The sequence below is a fragment of the Rhipicephalus microplus genome, chromosome 8, assembly GCF_043290135.1.
Source record: "Rhipicephalus microplus isolate Deutch F79 chromosome 8, USDA_Rmic, whole genome shotgun sequence".
NCBI lineage: Eukaryota > Metazoa > Arthropoda > Arachnida > Ixodida > Ixodidae > Rhipicephalus > Rhipicephalus microplus.
Genome location: NC_134707.1, coordinates 75,802,414 through 75,811,334, shown reverse-complemented (window position 1 = coordinate 75,811,334; position 8,921 = coordinate 75,802,414). Strand labels below are relative to the sequence as shown.

Sequence of the window (8,921 nt, the reverse complement as noted above, 5' to 3'; positions counted from 1 at the left end):
GTGGTATCACGATGAGAGAAGGTCACGAAAATAATGATTATATGTTACTCTACAAATCCGCTAACTGCAGCTGCCAGTTTCCAAAGTACAGTTTGCTTTCTCGTGTAGCGTGGAACCGCCAAAATGACACTTTGTGAGCGTAAGTACATTCGCTGAAAGTGCACTTGACTTGCCACGTGTGACAGCGGTATTCCTTCTCTAGGCAAGGAAGCAACGTTATGCAATAGCACGCAAGCCTAGATTTTGAGTGAACAGGCTGTTAAGACTCGTAATTTAATAACTACATAAGATAGTACGAGTAAGGCACCTGCTCTATGCATGGTACACTTACCTTCGGCTGGTGGCGCTTGCTCGACGGGATAAGACTCGGAATAAGACACTTCTGGAGATAATTGAATGAATCAGAATAAAGAGAAGATATCAGTCTTTCTACAAGGAGCCTTCTATTACGTGAACCTAGAATATTGCTGCTTTACCATACAACGCATTGTATTTGTACAAAACAGTGGTGTAAAAACACAGCTGCTGCCACAAGCGAAGTGATTTCGATGCTTTTTAGTGGCTTCAACGCAAACGTAGTGATAAAGGCCGAACCCGTACGAAGACATGAGCTGTCTGCTGATCCCTTTTCAAAGTTGCGTAATGGCAGCATATCCACTCCGTGGATATGCTGCAAATTTTTTTTTCATCTCGATTTAAGCAATCACCATTCGGCCAAACTTGCATGTACGAATACATGCACACACGAAGACGTGTGCACACTTGCACACACGAAGACATCACTCTTGAAGAGACGTCACCAATGTGGTGACGTCACTCCACGGGACATGATGGCTACGGCGAAACTGTGCGTGTATTATCCGTGCTAGTGCAAAAATACATAACCAGCGACATTTCCATGCATTCATCTAGACATCAATATACCACGCATATCAAACACATGCAGAAAATGTTTTGCTGATATCTTTAATGGAGAACTTGTGTACGAAGGGGTGTATTGAACGCAGACTGATCCAGTGCTATACAAGTCCATTGCTTTACTGCGTTGCCACAAAAGCTCGTATGCCCATATTGAGCCAACCATAGACAAAAGATAGCTACTGCTGAAACATGCAAGTAATATGTAGCAAGATTTACACCACTCGATTGTTATTCAATATTAGGCCATGCGCATATTTAGTTTCGTTTGTTAGTGCTTATTTTGAGTCTTAGTGCTGGGAAACAATAAATAAAATCGGCTTCGCAAGGCGATTACACTTCAGTGAGCAAATATGCTTCGTACGTCTGTTTATATTGTTCTAGTATGGAATAATGTTAAATGCCGTTGCGATAAGCAAAGAAAAAGGTGCTGCTTGCGATCAGCTGTGGATTCGGGGGAACAGCGTGCAAATGTACGTGCGCAAGATGGTCTTCCCCAAACACCGTTGCCAAGATTGTGGGTAATTGTCTCGCACATACTCGCAAAACCTAGTATATAGATTTCAGTAGCTGTTCCGCCACGGATTCTTTCAGACTACGCATCACAACCATAACTGCTGAAGTGCTCACAAAATGGTCTTCATGACTGAACAATAAACAAATGATTAAGTGACTTTGAATATGATGGTAGTTTTAATTGTAAAGTAAGCTATCTATTGCTTCGAAAAGCAGATGCTTACCCGATACGGACGACGTCTCAGCTGAAAACATGAAGTCAAGCCACGTATTTCAAATAAGTAGCCAATAATTACATGAACATTCTTTCAGCAGCAATAAGGACTACTTATAACAAACGCACCACCTACATATCTATAATATTTTCTCCTCTCTGTCGATTACAACTTGCTCAACGGTCTAGCACGAGCAACACTGCTGCCCCGCCGTGGTGGTCTAGTAGCTAAGATACTCGGATGCTGACCCGCAGGTCGCGGGTTCGAATCCCGGCTGCGGCGGCTGCATTTCCGATGGAGGCGGAAATGTAGGCCCGTGTACTCAGATTTGGGTGCTCGTTAAAGAATCCCACGTGGTCAAAATTTCCGGAGCCCTCCACTATGGCGTCTCTCATAATCATATGGTGGTTTTGGGACGTTAAACCCCACAAATCAATCAACGAGCAACACTGCTGACGCTGTTGTCCTGTAGTTGGCATTGGTCAACATGCAAATATGCATGCATGCACAGCTATACTCATAGGTTGCGAAAGTTACCAGATAGCCTCACTTTCTACAGTTTTCGAAACTGAGTGTTCTAAATTTGTACAACAGTTAAGTGAACTCTTTAGATTGTAAACCCTCCGTTGTATTCGCACAGTGAACGATGGTTGAGAGCGAAGCAATACTACAGAATCCCAGTTTAAAACATTCATGACTCTTCGAAAGAATGCTGAGACACTATCAGTGATTCATGTATTTACTTAGGATATACAGTATTTAAAACCACGGAAACTTGGCATTTCGGCAAGCCTAAAATAAAAGTAGCTATATTGAGAGAACCTGTTTAGCACTTAGGGCTGTCGCGCCACTTCTACACTCAATATTTTACCTTAGAAACTATTATTTCGACGTTTGTGGTCTAAATATATAGTGAAAATGAATATTTACCCTAACTTAACACTGATTTCCTCAAGGCTCGAGCAAAACGCTATGCGTCGCCCTCTCGAAATTGAAAAGCACCATCACTAAACACGGTGCGCATATTACCTGCAATACTCTGTGTATCTATATGCTGTCTCAGCTCAAACCCAGCTTTATTTTTTAGCTTTGTTTACACTATTATTCGAACTTTTCTTTCCTTCCATCACGCTCGATTTTGGATTCATGCGATCAATGGCGGTTTTCGGTGGGATTCGCCAAGTTCAATGTGTCGTTCCCTGCGCCTTCAGCACTGTTGGTTTTCTTCTTGGGGCTTCGGGTGCCTGGACGTACAGGTGCGAAAAACTAGCTCGCGTGAGCAGAGCCTTTTTTGTGGGTCGTCATGGTGCGGTGGATCAAAGTTACAAACGGCTTAGGAGTAAGCAGATGCCCACGAGGCACGCTCAGCTGGGCCCATGGTCTGCAAAGCAATTCCTCCTTGAGAACGTCACCGCACGGGGATGCACCGACGATTCACGGTTATTTCTTTTTCTTGAGCGTGTGTGTATATATATATATGTGTGTGTGTGTGGGGGGGGGGGGGCTTATATCCTTCGCGCGTGCCTCCTCGATTTCTAGTGGGAACGCCAATTTTCAGAACCTTGATTGATTGATTGATTGATTGATTGATATGTGGGATTTTCCGTCCGGAAAATGATTACGAGAGGCGCCCGTAGTGAATGGCTCCGGAAATTTTGACCATTTGGGGTTCCATAACGTGCACCCAAGTCTGAGCACACGGGCCTACAGCGCTTTCACCTGCATAGAAAATGCCACCTTCGGAACCTTAAATACGTGTAAAAAGTCAGAGCTTTGCCCCAAATGCGACGCAATGAACGCAATAACAACAAATTGGAAGGTCGCGCACAGAATGGCAACCAGATTGAAACGTGCCCCGGGTTTCTCACGCACTAATTACGCACATAACCTATTAACAGCTACAGACGAACGCTAATAAGCGTCTCAATTGTTACTTCGCTGGGTCTGAAAAGCGTGCCCTTTACGCAAACTTAGGCTGTGCAGCGGTTGCAGTGACCTTTGTGCGCCCCGTAACTACAACACAATCGTTCCAGTGCAAGCCCAACACCAGAAAAGACGTATGACCTTCCCCACCGGGAGATAAGGGGGTGCGAGAGATCGTGTACTACCTTCCTCTCCGCGGGCCAAAGAACGCGTGAGAGATGAGAGCCGCCACGCGCACATTGCGTCATCTTGCTGATGATGCTGAAAATACAATAGTCCCCCCCCCCCCTCCTCGAGATTCCCGCCAACAGCGGTAGGTGGTAGATATAAATAGCTTGCCGTTTGAAGATTGAAGGAGATGCCCTTCAGCGGCTCTGTGGTTAACGACTCGCATTCACGACGCGGAGTTCCCACTACAGATTCTGCACGCCGGAGTTTTTTTCTTGATTTTTTTCTTGATATATATATATATATATATATATATATATATATATATATATATATATATATATATATATATATATATATATATATATATATATATATATATATATATATATATATATATATATACGTATGAATAGACGGTGCATGACATCCACGCCTACTAGTGGCGAAATCCGGATGAGAGCGTTCATATATCAGCAGAATAAACCGCTTCTTCTATGAAAAATGCCTACTCGTCTGAAACAAGCTATATGGGAGCCTTCCTTGAAGAGCCCTTAAAGGGCCCCTAAACAACCCCTCATAACACAAACGAGCACGGTATTCTGTCCTGGCATCTCACGTCTTTACGGCCCAATTCGTGACGCCAGCTGTTGGTTCCCGTGACCTCAGGATGCAATAAGCTCTCTATTGGTCGATGTCAGAGTAATAACTGTTGTGCATTGTCCTCTTCCCTGTTTTGCTATGCAGTCGCGCACGCGTTCTGTTTTTTCTAACATAGCCACCATGCGCGTTTTACTGTTTTCACTTTGTTTTCTGCATTTGTGACTGCGCAAGGTGAGAAGCAGCATCGAGTCGAAAAGCACAAAATCACGACGGGCTCAACGCTTATATACTGCCGTTCTAAGTGTTATATGAAAAAAAAAAGAGGTGGCGCGGAGAACATGGTGCCTGCAGGATGGGTAGTGAAGGCGAAAATGAAATCACTGCCTTGCTTCTGAAATTGGTGTGGTTTATGGGTCCTCTAAAAGATGGGCCCAGCTTAGTTTTTTTTTCTTTCTTTCAGAGCATGGGCTTATTCTCCCCCTGTTTCAACCTTGGAGCAAAAGTACTGCGCTAACAGGCAGAAAAGGCACCTCTCATGCAAAGTAAGATATTTCGACAACGGCACACGATTTTTAGGGCATTTCGTGGCTGACAATGTCAGACCCCTGTCTGGAGGCGTGTGCGTTACATAAGCCAACAAGTAGCTTTTGACATCAAGACGATAGTTTTATGAAGTTACGACGTGAGTTTGGCTTACTCATGGTTCTGTTTGTAGGTTGGGTCTTGGGCTCAGTGAAGAAAAGAGTGCAAGTCTTGGCGCCTACGCGATTCTGCTGGAAATTCAGAGGCGAGATCTGCTGCTGGTGAAACTGCGCTTACAGGACCGCCGACAAGACCACCAGGATCTTCACTCTGTATTGAGGAAGAAGTCATAAAAATAAAGCAATTAAAACACTTCAGGATACTCAAGCAAGAGGTGAAATTTTTCCGGAAATGCTGAAAATGTATTCTGAGTGCGCGATTGTTCAATAAATGTGTTTTCACTAAGGGCCATTTTCAGCACGTGGTCATGTATTCCGTGTTTTCGTGAGCGGGCGTTAAGACACTAGGTAAACACAGCTGGCAGCCGTGGCGACGTGACTCCCTCCATCGACAGCTGGCCATACGGCCCAGGCAGGCCGCCGTGTTTCAAAGCGCGTACACTGTCACACAGCTGCCAAGTATGCATTCATGTCGCGGTGTCCCTACCAGTTATAAATACACCTCCGATGACGAAGACCAATTTAACTTCCCAACAAATGTCGGCTAGGAGCCCCTTGTGCCAAATGACGATGAAAAGCTTCAAGTCGTGGACTTCTCAGTCAGACAGTCCGGTTTAACCGCATTTTCCAACGTTCAGCAGCACCAGTGTTACGAAGGTAGTGTTACGGAGGATGTAAAATGTTATCTGCTGCACTGAGACGGAAAGCCAGTTATGACGGCTGAATAAAGGAATCGTAGTTCTTGGCATTGTCGTTACTTACATATGGTTGGTGTCTCGATGCCACGTTGTTTGTCTTTTGTGCGACGAGTCCTTGTGCGTGGTATTTGTCAGCCTTTTCATAGCTCCGTGCATGCGGAAGCTACTGTCACGTCAACTTTTGCACATGCCATTTACTGGCAGAATAAATCGATACTGGTTGACATCATTACGAAAGGAAACACGAAAAAATTAAAGACGAGCTTGGTTTGCGTTCATCATAGATAGATGGCACCAACATCTCGTGCTACTGTAGTTTTCTTTTTTCTGACAGCTTGAAGAAGCGATGAAGATTTCCTAGCTAGAAAATACACTCAACTGTTAAATGTGTCTAGGTATATTGTGGGTGGCTAAGAAGCACATATGGAATGCTTCCACCGTCTTTGAGCTGTAGAAAACTCATGAGAGCGTATGTCGCTACCCGCGATCCTGTTATGACAGCCTTTGGCGCAGAAGTAGCTAGGTATATGCTTCTGTTATGACGAACACTTCAAAACCAAACAATGACAGCAGGAAAGCGCGTTTCAACGGCAAGACGAAATTCCCTGGCTTTTCAGACACCACAGTCGCAAGCCAGTGGTGCCAGAAGCAAACGTGCTTTGCCGGCATACCAAGTTATTGACCAAAAGGGTGAGCCATAGCTTGGCTAGGGCAATTTATGAAAGCGAGTGCTCATTCTAGTTGGTTATGCTTGTTTACCTTTGCAGCCGAAGCAGAGTTTGCCAGCCGAACGATGTGGCTAGTCGAACGTGGCCTACCGTGAGCTCTGAGTACCATCCCACATATTTTGTCCTATCTTTATGCGCAGTATTGACAAAGCATTCTTTATTCGCAATGTTTATAGACTGTCGCACCTCCAAGCGGAACTCGGGGCGTCCTCTCGAGAATGGTCAGTAGGCGGACGCTCCTTTGTTGGCCAGTGCAAGTTAGAAATAAACCAAAACTAACCAGTTCGCATGTTTTATGCTTGAGCGAATAAACCAGACTGTCCTTGAAGCGATAAATCTGATTCGTTTTTGCAAGACGTGCGGTTTTCTTGAAGTAAAAAAAAATTGTCGCAACTCGCGCTTTCGGTTATAGCTAGCAGAGGACACATTACAGCTTCCAGATAATTTATGTAGTCACGTAGTTAGTTGTATGTTAAAATCGTATCTTTCGAGTTGAAACTCACCTTGTTTTACATGCGTATAGCATTCGTGAGCGCTTTTGTAGTGCATAAATACCATAACATTGATTGCACGTGGGAATTCACGTGGGCCCACGATTTGCTCTGGAAAACATGGCCAACGCCAAGCCACTTGTTTTTGCGTGCTTGTTGATAGATGGTAGCTAATTTCCAGCAATTCGCTTGTGAACGGGTTTCATAGGGCAATGTCCTGTGCGCCCAGATAAACGTGGTGAGTGGCGGGGTGTTGGTGTGGTCGGACTCGTTCGGCGTAGGGAATTCCACGTATTGCTTTCAGCAGTAATCTTCACAGAAACCATCGTGACGATGAGCATTTTTTTACTCGACGTAGAAGGTTCTCAACGCACGGAGAGTAACGGTGGTGTTGTACGACCAGCTGCTAACTAAACAGGAGTGAGTTTCAATTTGTCAATGTTTTTTCACGCTCGTAATCACTTTGGCTGTATAATATCCTTCATCGACGTGAAAATGAAAGCACAGTTTATCTTGTGTATTGCGTGCAGCCCAATCACCGCAGATATGGTTAGAGCTATGAAACGTGCAGTTGCGACTACAATTCATGTCTCTCTGCTTCTTCACTTTTCCAGTACCTACCGAATTCACGTTGCTGTTCGACAAATTTTGGCAACTTCGACGTTGCGAAAAGCACACGTGTGTTTTCTTTTCGATATTTTTGTTTCAATAGCGCTTACAGAGCCTGCAACATCCGAGTGCAGTGAATTCCACATGGTTAGAGTCTGAGCGTGGTTGTGATACAAGTGACTTAATGAGAACTTCAATGCTTGTGTTCTGTTGAAGAAGCAACTCCATGCTGCGGACAGCGCAAGCAATGAAGACGACGTAATAGGTTTACAAACTATGGTCACGTTAAAAATTGGGTCCCGTGACACCACCGTGGCGTCCTACTAGATAGCGGCCTACTTCTGCGGCAGATCTGTCAGGCATGCTCGGTACGAATTACCTCGGAGTGCTCTGCAGCTCGTACGTCTTGTTCGCGTAATTTTCTATAGCATGCACAGGACTACGCAAGGCATCGTTGATGCACGTTGAATCGACCGACCCCACCACCCTTCGCACAGGGGCAAAAAAATGAGGTAGTGAACATTAAGCAGCTCCTATCATTTGGGAAAGTACTTCGGTCCAATACACGTTCACTTTAAGAGTTCATTCGGTGAAAGCGGCATAGGGCTTATGCCTGTGCGTCCTGTATTTTCTTACGCGAGTTCATGGGTTGACCCTCCTCCCAGGTCATCTTCGATAGCACGGCGCAACACCTATAGCCAGTGGACTTTGCGAATAATGCGTTGACCAAACAGGATCAAGCTCTGAGCGCCAGACATAGCTATCGGCTCCTCGCGTCCACGTGGTAAGACTAAGGGTAGGGACTCGGCAAGAACAGATGGATCGATCATCGCTCATGATACTGCTACAGGGGTGGGCATTTCGCCTGCCTTACCGGTAAACAAGACAGCGAAACGTCCCACTTATTGTTCAGCGAGTACTCACTGAGATAATCAGCCGGTTGACACGTCGCTGGTAACACTTTGCGGGGCTGAGCACGAGAACTTAGAGCGCGTGTTCTCGCACCACAACGACTGCTGGTGATGTTGTCTAATGGAAATAGAGCTAATATTCACTGTGCGGGCTCGAAAGAGACCTAATAACAACATACAACAGTAATACTTGTCTTTGATGGAGTCAGCTGAGACAAATTCAGTGTTGCCAAAAATAAATATTTAAGAAAGTAAAAATTAGTGGCATACGCTTAACGAAAGATATTGTGAAGCGTACGTCATATACTTTCAAAATGATGACAATGATGACGTGCTCAATCAGCTAATTCTCACCCACAAAGAGGAATGAGCCACAAAATGAGCAACAGGGTCTTGAAGTTTATCACCTGCGGCGCTAAAAGCGAAAACTGCCAATTCAT

General features: G+C 44.9%; 1 long non-coding RNA gene across 1 annotated transcript; it reads right to left on the bottom strand.

The window, feature by feature from the left end:
• Positions 1–330: 330 nt before the first annotated feature.
• On the bottom strand, positions 331–8,561 carry LOC142768621 (uncharacterized). The gene is made up of 4 exons (XR_012885364.1): positions 8,495–8,561; positions 5,041–5,195; positions 1,659–1,679; positions 331–382 (listed from the first exon to the last, which is right to left on the bottom strand). It is a non-coding gene; the product is annotated as an uncharacterized LOC142768621 (long non-coding RNA).
• Positions 8,562–8,921: the final 360 nt, after the last annotated feature.